General features: G+C 37.4%; 1 long non-coding RNA gene across 1 annotated transcript; it reads right to left on the bottom strand.

Annotated features, from left to right (window-relative positions):
* Positions 1-4,145: 4,145 nt before the first annotated feature.
* Positions 4,146-9,779, bottom strand: LOC140003332 (uncharacterized). Its single transcript, XR_011811822.1, has 3 exons — positions 9,571-9,779; positions 6,833-6,964; positions 4,146-6,720 (listed from the first exon to the last, which is right to left on the bottom strand). It is a non-coding gene; the product is annotated as an uncharacterized lncRNA (long non-coding RNA).
* Positions 9,780-10,761: the final 982 nt, after the last annotated feature.

Consider the following 10,761-nt stretch of genomic DNA (forward strand, 5'->3'; position numbering starts at 1 on the left):
TTGGTTTGGAAATTTAATCATTTTCATTAGTACTTTGGTCTTCGATATGGAGTCTAAGTAAGAACCTGACTAACTGGGTACCTGAATATAGGAATATAGTTACACTCTGCCTAAACTGCTGGGTTTCCTTCTGGTGGCAGTGGATTGTTTTTGACTGGGTCAAGAGCAAGTAATGGCTCAAGTAGTTTAAAAAGCCCTTAAATGCAATTTCAATACTTAAAAAAAAAACAACAAAAACAAACAAACAAAAAACACTATAAAATTCCTTCCCGGAGAAAGAAAATATTCTATATGCAATTTCAGTTTTAAATTACTATAGATTGCAATCAATTCTCCTACTGACTTTCTTTTTGATAAATTACCTAATCTAATCTTCCTGTGTAATATTTCCATATTTTTGAAAATGCTCTTTGCTATTCCAGAATCCTCACCCACTGTTGTTTTTTTCATTGTAATACCAGTCTTAACGTTATCATTTTCTGTTTCACTGATTGCCATATACAAAGATATGTGATATATCTCAATGCGACATGAAAATATTTTAAGGAAAAATGTTGATCCACTAGAATGTCAGTTATTTGGTAATACTTGTGTGGGAGTGCATTCCTACTCATAACTTATTAGCAATTTAGTCTTACCCAACTATTGGCTTTTTTGTATTGCTTTTTTTTTTTTTTTCTTGATGTTTGCTTCCTCTACCTTACTGAATTCTTATATGGGTTAACTAGTTAAGATTTGCATGATGCTGTGAGTACAGACACTCTATTAATTCTAGGAATTATGATTTGTATCATCACTCTTCTATTCTTAATTAGAGGATTTGGAATGGGAATAAATGATTCTAACATATGCAAAAACTTCTGTGAGGGCAGCAGATTAAGCACTTTCCATTTAGCATGCAAATAACATGCGAATGGATTTCAGAGGATTGTTCTCATTTTTGACATTTGAGCTAACTAAATTACAATTACTTCTCCGTAGCATAGAAAGAAAACTTAGTTTAGAAACTATACTTGTGTGATGACAGGTGAGGTTGGAATGCACCAGTCCTCAAACAAGGAAAGCAATTCCACTGTGGTGAGGGATTTAGCTAGTTATCTGAAGCTGAACACTCGTAATTGTTTGTTTTACAACTGTCTTTGGATTGGAATGTGGCTGTGTTAGTCTTGCTGCTATATTTAGTTGTTTTGTTTAGCACTGGGGACATCAATTCAACATCTGTAGTGCTCTGCAGTGCACAGAAGCAGCTCAGCTAGCTGACACCTTTATAGCCAGCCGCCAACAGACTGAAGTTGTGGTGTGGGAGGGCATGCATTTTTCATACGACTACAAATGTTGAAGTCATTTGAGGGCATCTAGTTGATGAATGAGATTACATTAACTTGTTTACCTATGTGTACAAGTAAATAAGTGTCTAGGCACCCTTGATGGCATTTAAATATAAAATTATTACATCCAACACCTACTCAAATACAATGGCTGGGCAAGGAGAAAATTAGCATTAATTTATTGCAGCCTTCTTCTTGTCACTTTAATTGTGTTTCTACACCTTAAAATTTAGGAAGTATATATGATGCTTCTGCTGGAACATAAGAATTATTTCAGGAAGATTGTATAGACCAGTTCAGACGTTTGCTTGTGCTTAAATATGCCCTTTGAGATGTGGAGGAGATGCTGCTGCTTCAGTTTCCAAACATGTTAGATGTAGTCAAATCCATGTATGAAGCTCAGTGTAGGCTTTATCTCAAGTTCACAATTACGCTGGTGATTACAGAAAGCACAGCAGATAATGTCTTGGTCCCCTGTAGAAAAACAAACAAACGAACATAAACAAAAAAAAACAAAGCCACAGAACTTGCTTTTTGTACATCTCCTTGATCATTCTGTTACAAGTAGCAGCTGAGAATCTAATGCTCAGATCAAAAGGGCAGTGCTCAAGGGAAAGTGGGTCATCCTCACTCTGTTTCCTGTGTTGTGGCCTTTTTTTTTTTTTTTTTTTTTTCAAAGCCTTCTAATGTCTCCTTATGTAGGAGACTGAGATGAGATGAGCTGGAATTTTGCAGAATATTAAGGAGCTTCCTGTCATTTCCCTTGAGGATGTTGATGTTATAAGAAGAACCATCGGATGTAAGGGAGTGAGAAACAAAAGTGCTAGTCATGGAGCTGTTGGTATTCTTTTATTCTTTGATAGCCTTGCATTTAGGACAAGTTTGAAAAGGGAGGGACTGATCTCTGTGACATAGAAGTGACTCTAAATCATCAGCCGTTACAACCTACTTCCATTCTAGCACCCAACTAGGCCTATTAATCAGCCTCCTGGTACATACTGGATCTAGCTGTCCATAAGCTAGATGAGATGCTGCTCTTCCAATCCATGGGGTGTTGACATTTCCATTCTGAAGTGAGAAGAAACTGAGATCATATACATTTCTCATGACAGTGAGTGAAAAACTTGTGCTTTAAAATAGAAGCAAACCTGTGTAAGGAACTTAGAATCCCTAACCAAGCAGAGGGTTGAACCTGGGTTCTCCTTCTCTCAGATAATTGCTCCAGTGACAGACCTATTGGCTATTTGAACTTTCTTTTCACCCCACCATGTTTTAACCTGTCTCCTGTCTCCTTTCCTAACAACAAACAAATTAAAAGCAAACAAACAAAAAAAACTTCATGAGAACTAGCATATCTCTGTGAAAAATATGTTTTTATGCATTCTTTGGTCAAAATCCCTCTTTCTTTATTAAATTTCCATACTGTTCTAGTTTCTGGTTTTCAAATATAGATGTAGCGAAAGTAGTTTTCCAGCTACTTAGTTGACAAAACAAATGTGGTGTTTTTTTGCTTGGAAAACCAGACTGAAATTTCTTCCTCCTCCTTCAAGATGTTGGCCTTCTTTTCAATTAATAGTGCTGCTAAGTGTTGTGCCTTTTGTCACATAATTTTGAATGAGAAACGTAGGGTTAGAGAATAGATGATCCAGGAACAGAACTACAAAGTGTTTGCTTTTTGTCTCTTCCAACTCCTATTCTTCCCTTAAGCACACTGCAATGAGGACAGGAAAATGTCTGGTCCAGCTGTCATGGAAGCCTGATTTATAAGTACAGTTTTGAAAAATGAATATATTATGCTTTTTATAGCTGCTGTCAACAACTACCAGGACAGAACAACTTGTGCAGCTGGTGTGGGAATCCAAAGTCAAAGCTCAGTTTAAGAAAACATTCTGCTTTCTTGGGCAACTGTCAGAGGTAACAACTGAATTTGGCCTTGATTTAATCTTGCCTTTCCAATTTCACAGAGAAACAACTGTCTGGTTGGAATCCAGGTGGAGAAAATAGATGGGGAAGAGTAAATTAAAGAGTAGCAGCATTGTGGATTATGTTCATGATACCGTCAATGAGAGGCAGCATGCTCAACTGTGTGGTGTTTTTTTTCAGCTGATAGATCGACATTTTCTTCCCAAGTCAGTTGAGAGGATAGTTTAGTAGAAAATGGTTTTCTTGACCCTGGAAAGGCTAGAGACTTCAAAAACTTCTGTTTGATTTAAAAGGCAAATATAAGACATTTCAGCTTAAAAGACCAAAACCAAACAAAGATAGGCAGATGTAAATATACCCAACTGACTGATGCACTTAAGAAATATGCAGAAATGTATTTTATCATCTGTAATAATCTCTTTGATATTTTGCCTAAAAAGTATTTGATGTTTTGTGTGGGAGTGATATAAGATGAAGTAATAATTTCTGTAAGAGTTATAGTAACTCTTTAATTAGAATGGATGTATTATCTGTACCCTACAAAACATTTAGTTAACCTGTCAGTACACACAATCCATAAAAGATTATTAATATAAATATGTAGACTTCCATAGTCAATGCAAATAGGATGTTATGTGTTACTTATTTTTAGAAAGGATTTTCCAGCTGAAGAAGGTGAGAAATTCTAGCCTCTGGGATGGGATGCCAGACTGAGACTCAAAGTTGTGAGGCATGGATTCTCTTCTCAGTGTAGTCAGAGCCTTTTGCGTGCTGGTAGCTTTATTTGCACTTTTTTAATGTTGTCAGCTTTGGCTTCAAATGGGTGTAAGGGTGACAATAGCTCTCAGCTTGAGGGTTCAACACACACCTATTTTATCATAATAAATACATTTCAATACTAAAAATGAGCCAAAGAGGCTTAACAGGCAGAGATAGATGGTTTTATTAAATATAGCTTGTAATAGAAAGCTTTTCATCTGCTAGCAGGCAAGCAAATTACTGTCATAGATGATGTGTAAGGAGATTGACAATGTACTACTTTGGAGTGGGAAAGGCAGGAAAATAGCCCAAATTACCATCACAGAACAAACTTGTTATGTAGTCATGTCATGCCTCCTCTTTGACCCACAGATTTTCAAAAAGAGAATCATTACTTTTATCAGGGATTTTTCTGACCTACAGTTCATACTAGAAAGGCACCTCATTAGGTGGTTAGCAGGATGTGCTCAAAGCATGGGAAAAATATTGTCAAAAGCACTTCACCTGCATGACCTCTCTTTTGAAGTATATCAGGAACTTAACTTCCATTCTAAAAGTAATTATCCTTTTATTTTAGCATCCTTAAATAATAGCTATCATCATAAAGCTTTTCCATTCACTTTTTCCCCTGCATGCATTGGACTTTTTTTTTTTTTTTTAATTGCATAAGTAGATGCTTAATTTATCTTAAATCAAGATATATCATAAGTACTCTGAATAATCCAGGAAAAAAAAAATACAAGTAATACTTTCTTCTCCTGTTCATTTTATGTTGATTTAAAACAGTATTTGCAGTGAAAATTCTTTTGCTTTGTTGAAAGTTTTGAATATCCAGCTTTCAGTGGATATTTTCCTTAGTTTCAGTCATTCCAGGTTATCCAACTGCTTGAAAAAAATACAAGCTTTAAAAGCCACAGTCCTAAAGTTGTTCATGACCTGTATGCCCATGTGAGCAAACATATGGAATTGGAGCTTGCATCTCAAGAGCTTTCGAGTGAAAGTACTAAATAAGATGATTTTCTGAAACTTGGAAAATTGATTTTACATTTAATTAGGCTGTGTAACTGATTTTTTCACAAAAAGCAGATACTGAAAAAAATAAATTATCCATCATTATTTTTTCTGACATTATATCCAATTGAGATAAAATGTAAATGTCAACAGTTTGAAAGCAAATGCCTTTAACTAGTCAAAATGAAACTGTCAACATGTGTTTTGACACTCTACCATCCAGAAAAAAACATGATCCTATGAAATGTTGTTGCTGCATTCTTTCAGCCAGCTTGAGAAAACACCAAAATACAGCCGTTTTCATAAATTCAAATTTAAGTAAATTTAAAGTGAAATAAATTCAATTTTTTCTCTTATTTCCAGAAGGAGCAATCAGTGTCTGCTTGTCAAACCAACCCCAGGATGATTAGATTAGCCCTTCATCTCACCAGATCAAAGTCTGATTTTTTTCAACTTTTTTTTTTGAAATGTACCTAACCCATAAATGATATGTTTCTTATGATTTTGATTTACTGCAAACAGCAAGTAGCTGCTCTAACATTTATTACCCAACACTATTTTCTGCCTACGCTTTAATCACTGGCTCTTTTGCAGCTGTATTGTACTGTCAGCACAATTGTTGGGTTTTATGCTAAGCAGTGGCCCCCATGCAAAGCTAATTAATGTTCTCCTCTGGAAATGTAGATGGCCTTGTGACTTTAAAGTTCTTTAGCTTAATGAACAAGTATACTAAGACTGCCTTCAACCTTGGGTTTAGCTGTGGCTAAAGCTATTAACTATTCATCTGTACGCTTTGTGATTATACTGAATTTAGCCTTGTTTTTGCTATTTTTACAGCTTTAAGGTGCCCTAGTTATGGTCAGAAAGTGCTATACTATATAAACAACTAAAAGATAATCTGTACCCCAAGGAGATTAAAAATACGTTCATGAAATAAGAGATAACAGATGATTATTGGCAGGAGGCAAGTACAGAGAAGAATAAGATGGTACTGTAGCATCTACTAAGATGCTACATAGTAGGCAGTGAGTTCAGTAACTGAAATCCCAGCCATTCTCAGTTGTCTTTTAGCTTCACATGAAATGCTATGCAAAACCCTGTAGAAGAATTATCTGCTAAGGGACACATCCAGAAATAATGTCTAGTCTAGCAGAAAAGTATATGGATTTGGTCTCGGGGCATTATTGCAATGTAAATAATAAATAAGGTAACAATTAAGCGATCCATATTCACACATGGAGAAGAAAGATGAAACAGAAGATCACTTACAATCATTAGTGTTGTGCATTTTATATTAAAGCAGTGTGCAGCTCATCATTTTCAGCACTATGTACGTGTAGAAGCATCTGTGTTAATACTGATAAGTAAAGCAATAACTGTAGTTGTACATAGTCATATTAACTAGCCAGAGGAGATTGCTGCTGTATCCGGCTATGCAACTTCCCATATGCACTTGTGGAGTCTTCTTTACCTTGGTGAAGCTGCTGTATTATCCAGGCAGAGGTGCATTGGTTACAGACACTCCAGTCTACCAAGCCTGTAGACATAAGTATTCAGATTTTTTTCCTGTGTAATATTTTACCCTGTATTTCCAAGCTGTATGACACTTTTCTTCAGATGTGGTCCAGCAAGCTAGCAAATTTGTTGTTGGTTTAGGGAGGTTCCCATTGGCACCATGGGTATTTCTGGAGAAGGGTCCCTGGGGTTTGGAATAAAAGGAAATGTTCAAATGGTTTATGAAGTGGAGGCAGTGTGTGTTTCTAGGCTTTGAAGAGCTGTTTTGATTAAAATTTTCAAAATTGTTGCCTTACCCTATTTAGGTGGTTTTGAATTGCAGTTATAATGATTGTGTTTTTCTTATGCTTTTGTGTTGTCAGTCCAGCTTTTTGTACTTAATATTCTTTGAGGAATAGCTATACAGTTCTCCCACAAGCAGATTCTTGCTGTTGAGAGAAAACCAAAACAAACGATAATAAATAAATAAATAAATGGCACTCCCTGCCCCAAGGGTCTTATAGTCAAAAGGCTGGGACAGACTGAAGGGAAAGAAAAATACCCACCAAACTGAGAAACAACACCTTCTTTGCCTAGTGCATGGCTCTGGTCCTTTAGACAGCCTGGGACGCTTGTGAAAGTTACTGCACCATACATTAGGAAGTGAATTTATGGCTCACTGGCTGCTCTATGCTGACCTCCCAGGTTGGCCCCAGCTGAAGATCTTTATTCTTCTGGAGCAGCTAGTGAGGACTGTGCTGTAAATGACTCAGTGAAAGCGGCTTCTGGTGTAGGATACAGCATCCTTGAGGCTGCTGTAACAGATGACCTGATCCTGTGTCTTCCTGTCTGCCTCCTCTTGTCCCACTGCAAGCACTGATCATCTGGGTACACAGCTTTAGCCCACCGTGCCCTGTGGCTCTGAGCCACAACAAAAATGTGTTCTGTGAGGATCACTCATGAGATTACTGTCCCTTCCAGTGTGCCCTTACTCTAACTGTGTAAGCAGTATAGGTGCTTCTCCAAGTGCTGCTTTTACAGGTTTATGTTTCAAAGTAGGTTATCTTAAAGCGTGAAGCTGCACTATCACAGTTCAGCTGTCTATATGGCAAGGCTCAGGTTACCTCTGGAGGCCATAACCTTATCAGTCATCCTGATTGAGAATCAGAACTCAAACTTGGCATTGGAATGTTTTTCACTCTTGATAGCCTTTTGCAAGTACACTCTAAGCAGTCATTTGCAACTAGTATGTAACGATCAGCTCATGAGAGTCATAAATCCACTATAGCAATTAATTCTGTAGCATATAGAATTGCTTATGTTTGGGAATCATAAAACTGTAATTGTGAAATTATTTGTTTTGATACCATCTTTATGCATTTATTTGGGGTCTGTTTTCAGTAGCTCTGGTTATTTACAGTGCAGTGATGTTATTTATTTTCATTCTGGAGTGTACATCAGCATTTGGGAGGAGCACCAAGAGATGAAAATTGTGTGAATTTATGAAAATGTAGATTAAGAGGAGAAAAAAAAATACTTTGGGCAAGTTCTGGAATAAACTATAAGACTCATGCAGTTGAAATCTGTCTGTCAGATGTGCAGAAGGACAAAACCTTCAGAGTTCCCTAGGACTCCCTGTCTTGTGCCAAATCTCTGTAGGACCTGCCTGCTGAAGGTGGAAGTAGAAAGCATTTGGCCATGCTGCTTTTTCCAACAAATGCTGAGGTACTGGTTATATTCTGAGGGAGAGGTGGTAACAAACCACTGGTATCCTTTCTTCATCACTGCTATCCATCCAACTGCACGAGTAACCCAAAGGATTTACTTGCAGACCCATAATGATTTTGTATGGACCAAATACTTTTTAGTGTTGCTTTGTTTCATTTTCCTCTGTCCAACTCTGTGATGATTCATATGGAGCAGATGTTGCTTGGCTATCTATGCTTCACTTTGAAGTTAGCTGCTCTTTATCATTATTATATTGATGTTATAAAGAACGTCTCAGCTTTCTTCACAATAAGCTATGTCAAAATTGTTGCAAGTGGCAGTGATAGTACATCCTGTTGCCTAAGGAGTAGCTTGGTGTTCTTCCAGCTTTTATCCCCTGTATCCCCTGTTTGCATTTATCATCCTTTATGCATTGTCTGGTATACTTCTTCAGTCAGTGGCTAAATCTTCAGTTGGATGAATCAGCACAGACCTCAGATACAAGCTTTTTTTGGCACCATTTCCCTTCCTAGTTCTCAATTCCAGGAATGAATTGTTATTTTAAGATTTAAACACTCTTAAAGCTTACATGTAGACTGATACCAGACAAAAGCTTTGGTAGGGAGAACTGCTAGTTATGATTTTAGAACTGTGAGTTACGATTTGACTTTCTTAATGTGATCAGCAAATGGAGCTGAGAGGAAACTCTTTCTGACTACAACAATATTGTCTGCAGTATCCTATCAGACTAGTTAGGAGACCACAGGATGCCTGCAGTGCTGTTTCCCTTCTCTTCATTCCAAGGCATAGCATGCTGCATGCATTTCTCATACTTCGTTGCTAAAGGTGAACATTGAATCTGAACCAAAGGTTCAGTTAAATGCAGCCGTGCTTGTAACCTCCATTACCAACTGCAGAAGTTACTACAGTGCTAAAAGTGGAAGAGCTGCACTTCATTCTGTGCTGCTTCAGGACTAATGCATTCAGGTGTCTCTACAATGCACTAGTGAGTGTTTCTGCTTCTCAGTTTGACGCATATTTGGGTATCTATGTCCAGCATGCACACAAGTACAATTTTGCATCTAGAAAACAGTTATTTGAAATCCCTGAAAGCAGCTATTATCTTTTAAATACTGCTTTTAATAAATAGCAACACAAGATTTTACTGCTAGGTTGGATCTTGTTTTAGCAGGCAGTTAAAGATAATGAAGGTTGAGGGATTCATGAGTTCTTCAGTTAATTTAATGATTGAGAAAATTATTACCTTTAAGAGAAGAGAAGAGAAGAGAGAGGCGTGAGTCTGATAGTCTTGTAGCCAAAATTATTTTAGAATGACTGAAGTTCTTACCAAGGCCATCGTTCCATTACTACTTCACTGCTCTCATCCACTCTTCAGTAGGTCTGTTGGAAATGGGTCCTCCCAGCTTGCTGTTCAGTTTCTTCCCCATGTACATTTTAACATTTCTAATCAAATATGTTAATAGAAATGTCTAGCTTTAGTTTATACTTTCCCATACTGTAATACATTCCTAACAAGATGTAGTGGGAATAGATAAATACCACTGTATGTAATACAACATGCCATTATCTCAAAAAGAGGAAAAAAGTATCCAACTGCTTTTCTGAAATATTATTAGCTTCCTGGTGAAAAGAGTGTTGTCACCTGATTGTCATTTTCAACTGGAAAATGAAACAAATGATCATGCAGGTTCTTTGTTACAGATACAACTGGGGAATGAACTGCTGATAGTTCTGGCATAAGTATTAACTTCCACAGCCAAAATAAACGTCAGAATGTTTGTGACTGAACTGGAACCAGCCACACTACTTCCATAAGCAAACTATGTGTTTGCTAGTGTAGTCTCTTATGTGCCGAGTTTAGCACCTAATAGTATTGCTCTGTGTACCAGTGATGGATGAACAGCAGCAAATGAAATGTTATTTGCATGTGTAATTGTTTGAGAATATGTTAAAGCACAAATTTGTAACTACTGATTTATTAAAGCCATGATTGCATCTTTCAGAAGCTGTGCCAGCTAAAGAGGAGATTGCCCAGTTTATTTGCTTTCCCTCCCACCCTGACTGGCAGAGGTCAGTGCACTTAACTGGGCTGCTTGCTTCCTCTTGAGTGATTTCAGGCAGAATGAACACATTCACAGCAAGCTGTGCTGGAGAAGGGTTGGCAGTGTTGCCAATCCAACCCCTGCTGAGCTCTCTGAGACAGCATGGAGAGTTGTGTGCGGGCTGCATGGGCTGGATGTGGGTAGCTGGTGCACATCTTTGGTGCACATTTTGGTGCACTCTCCAGTAAGAGATATTTTAGTGTCCTAACCTCCCTTTTAAGGATAAGTAATGTCCGCTCCATGACACAAAGGCCTAATTAAAGTCTGTGAAGGCCTTAATTATGAAAACATACATAATTCTGAGAACTTCCTCTATTCAGAATGAGAGATATCTATCCACAGCACTATCTTTTGTTTTAACTGAAGGCTGTCTGATTAAAACCTGACTATTCATCTTTCTTTCTTTTCTTTCTTTC

Source organism: Anas platyrhynchos, chromosome 10 (genome assembly GCF_047663525.1).
Source record: "Anas platyrhynchos isolate ZD024472 breed Pekin duck chromosome 10, IASCAAS_PekinDuck_T2T, whole genome shotgun sequence".
Lineage (NCBI taxonomy): Eukaryota > Metazoa > Chordata > Aves > Anseriformes > Anatidae > Anas > Anas platyrhynchos.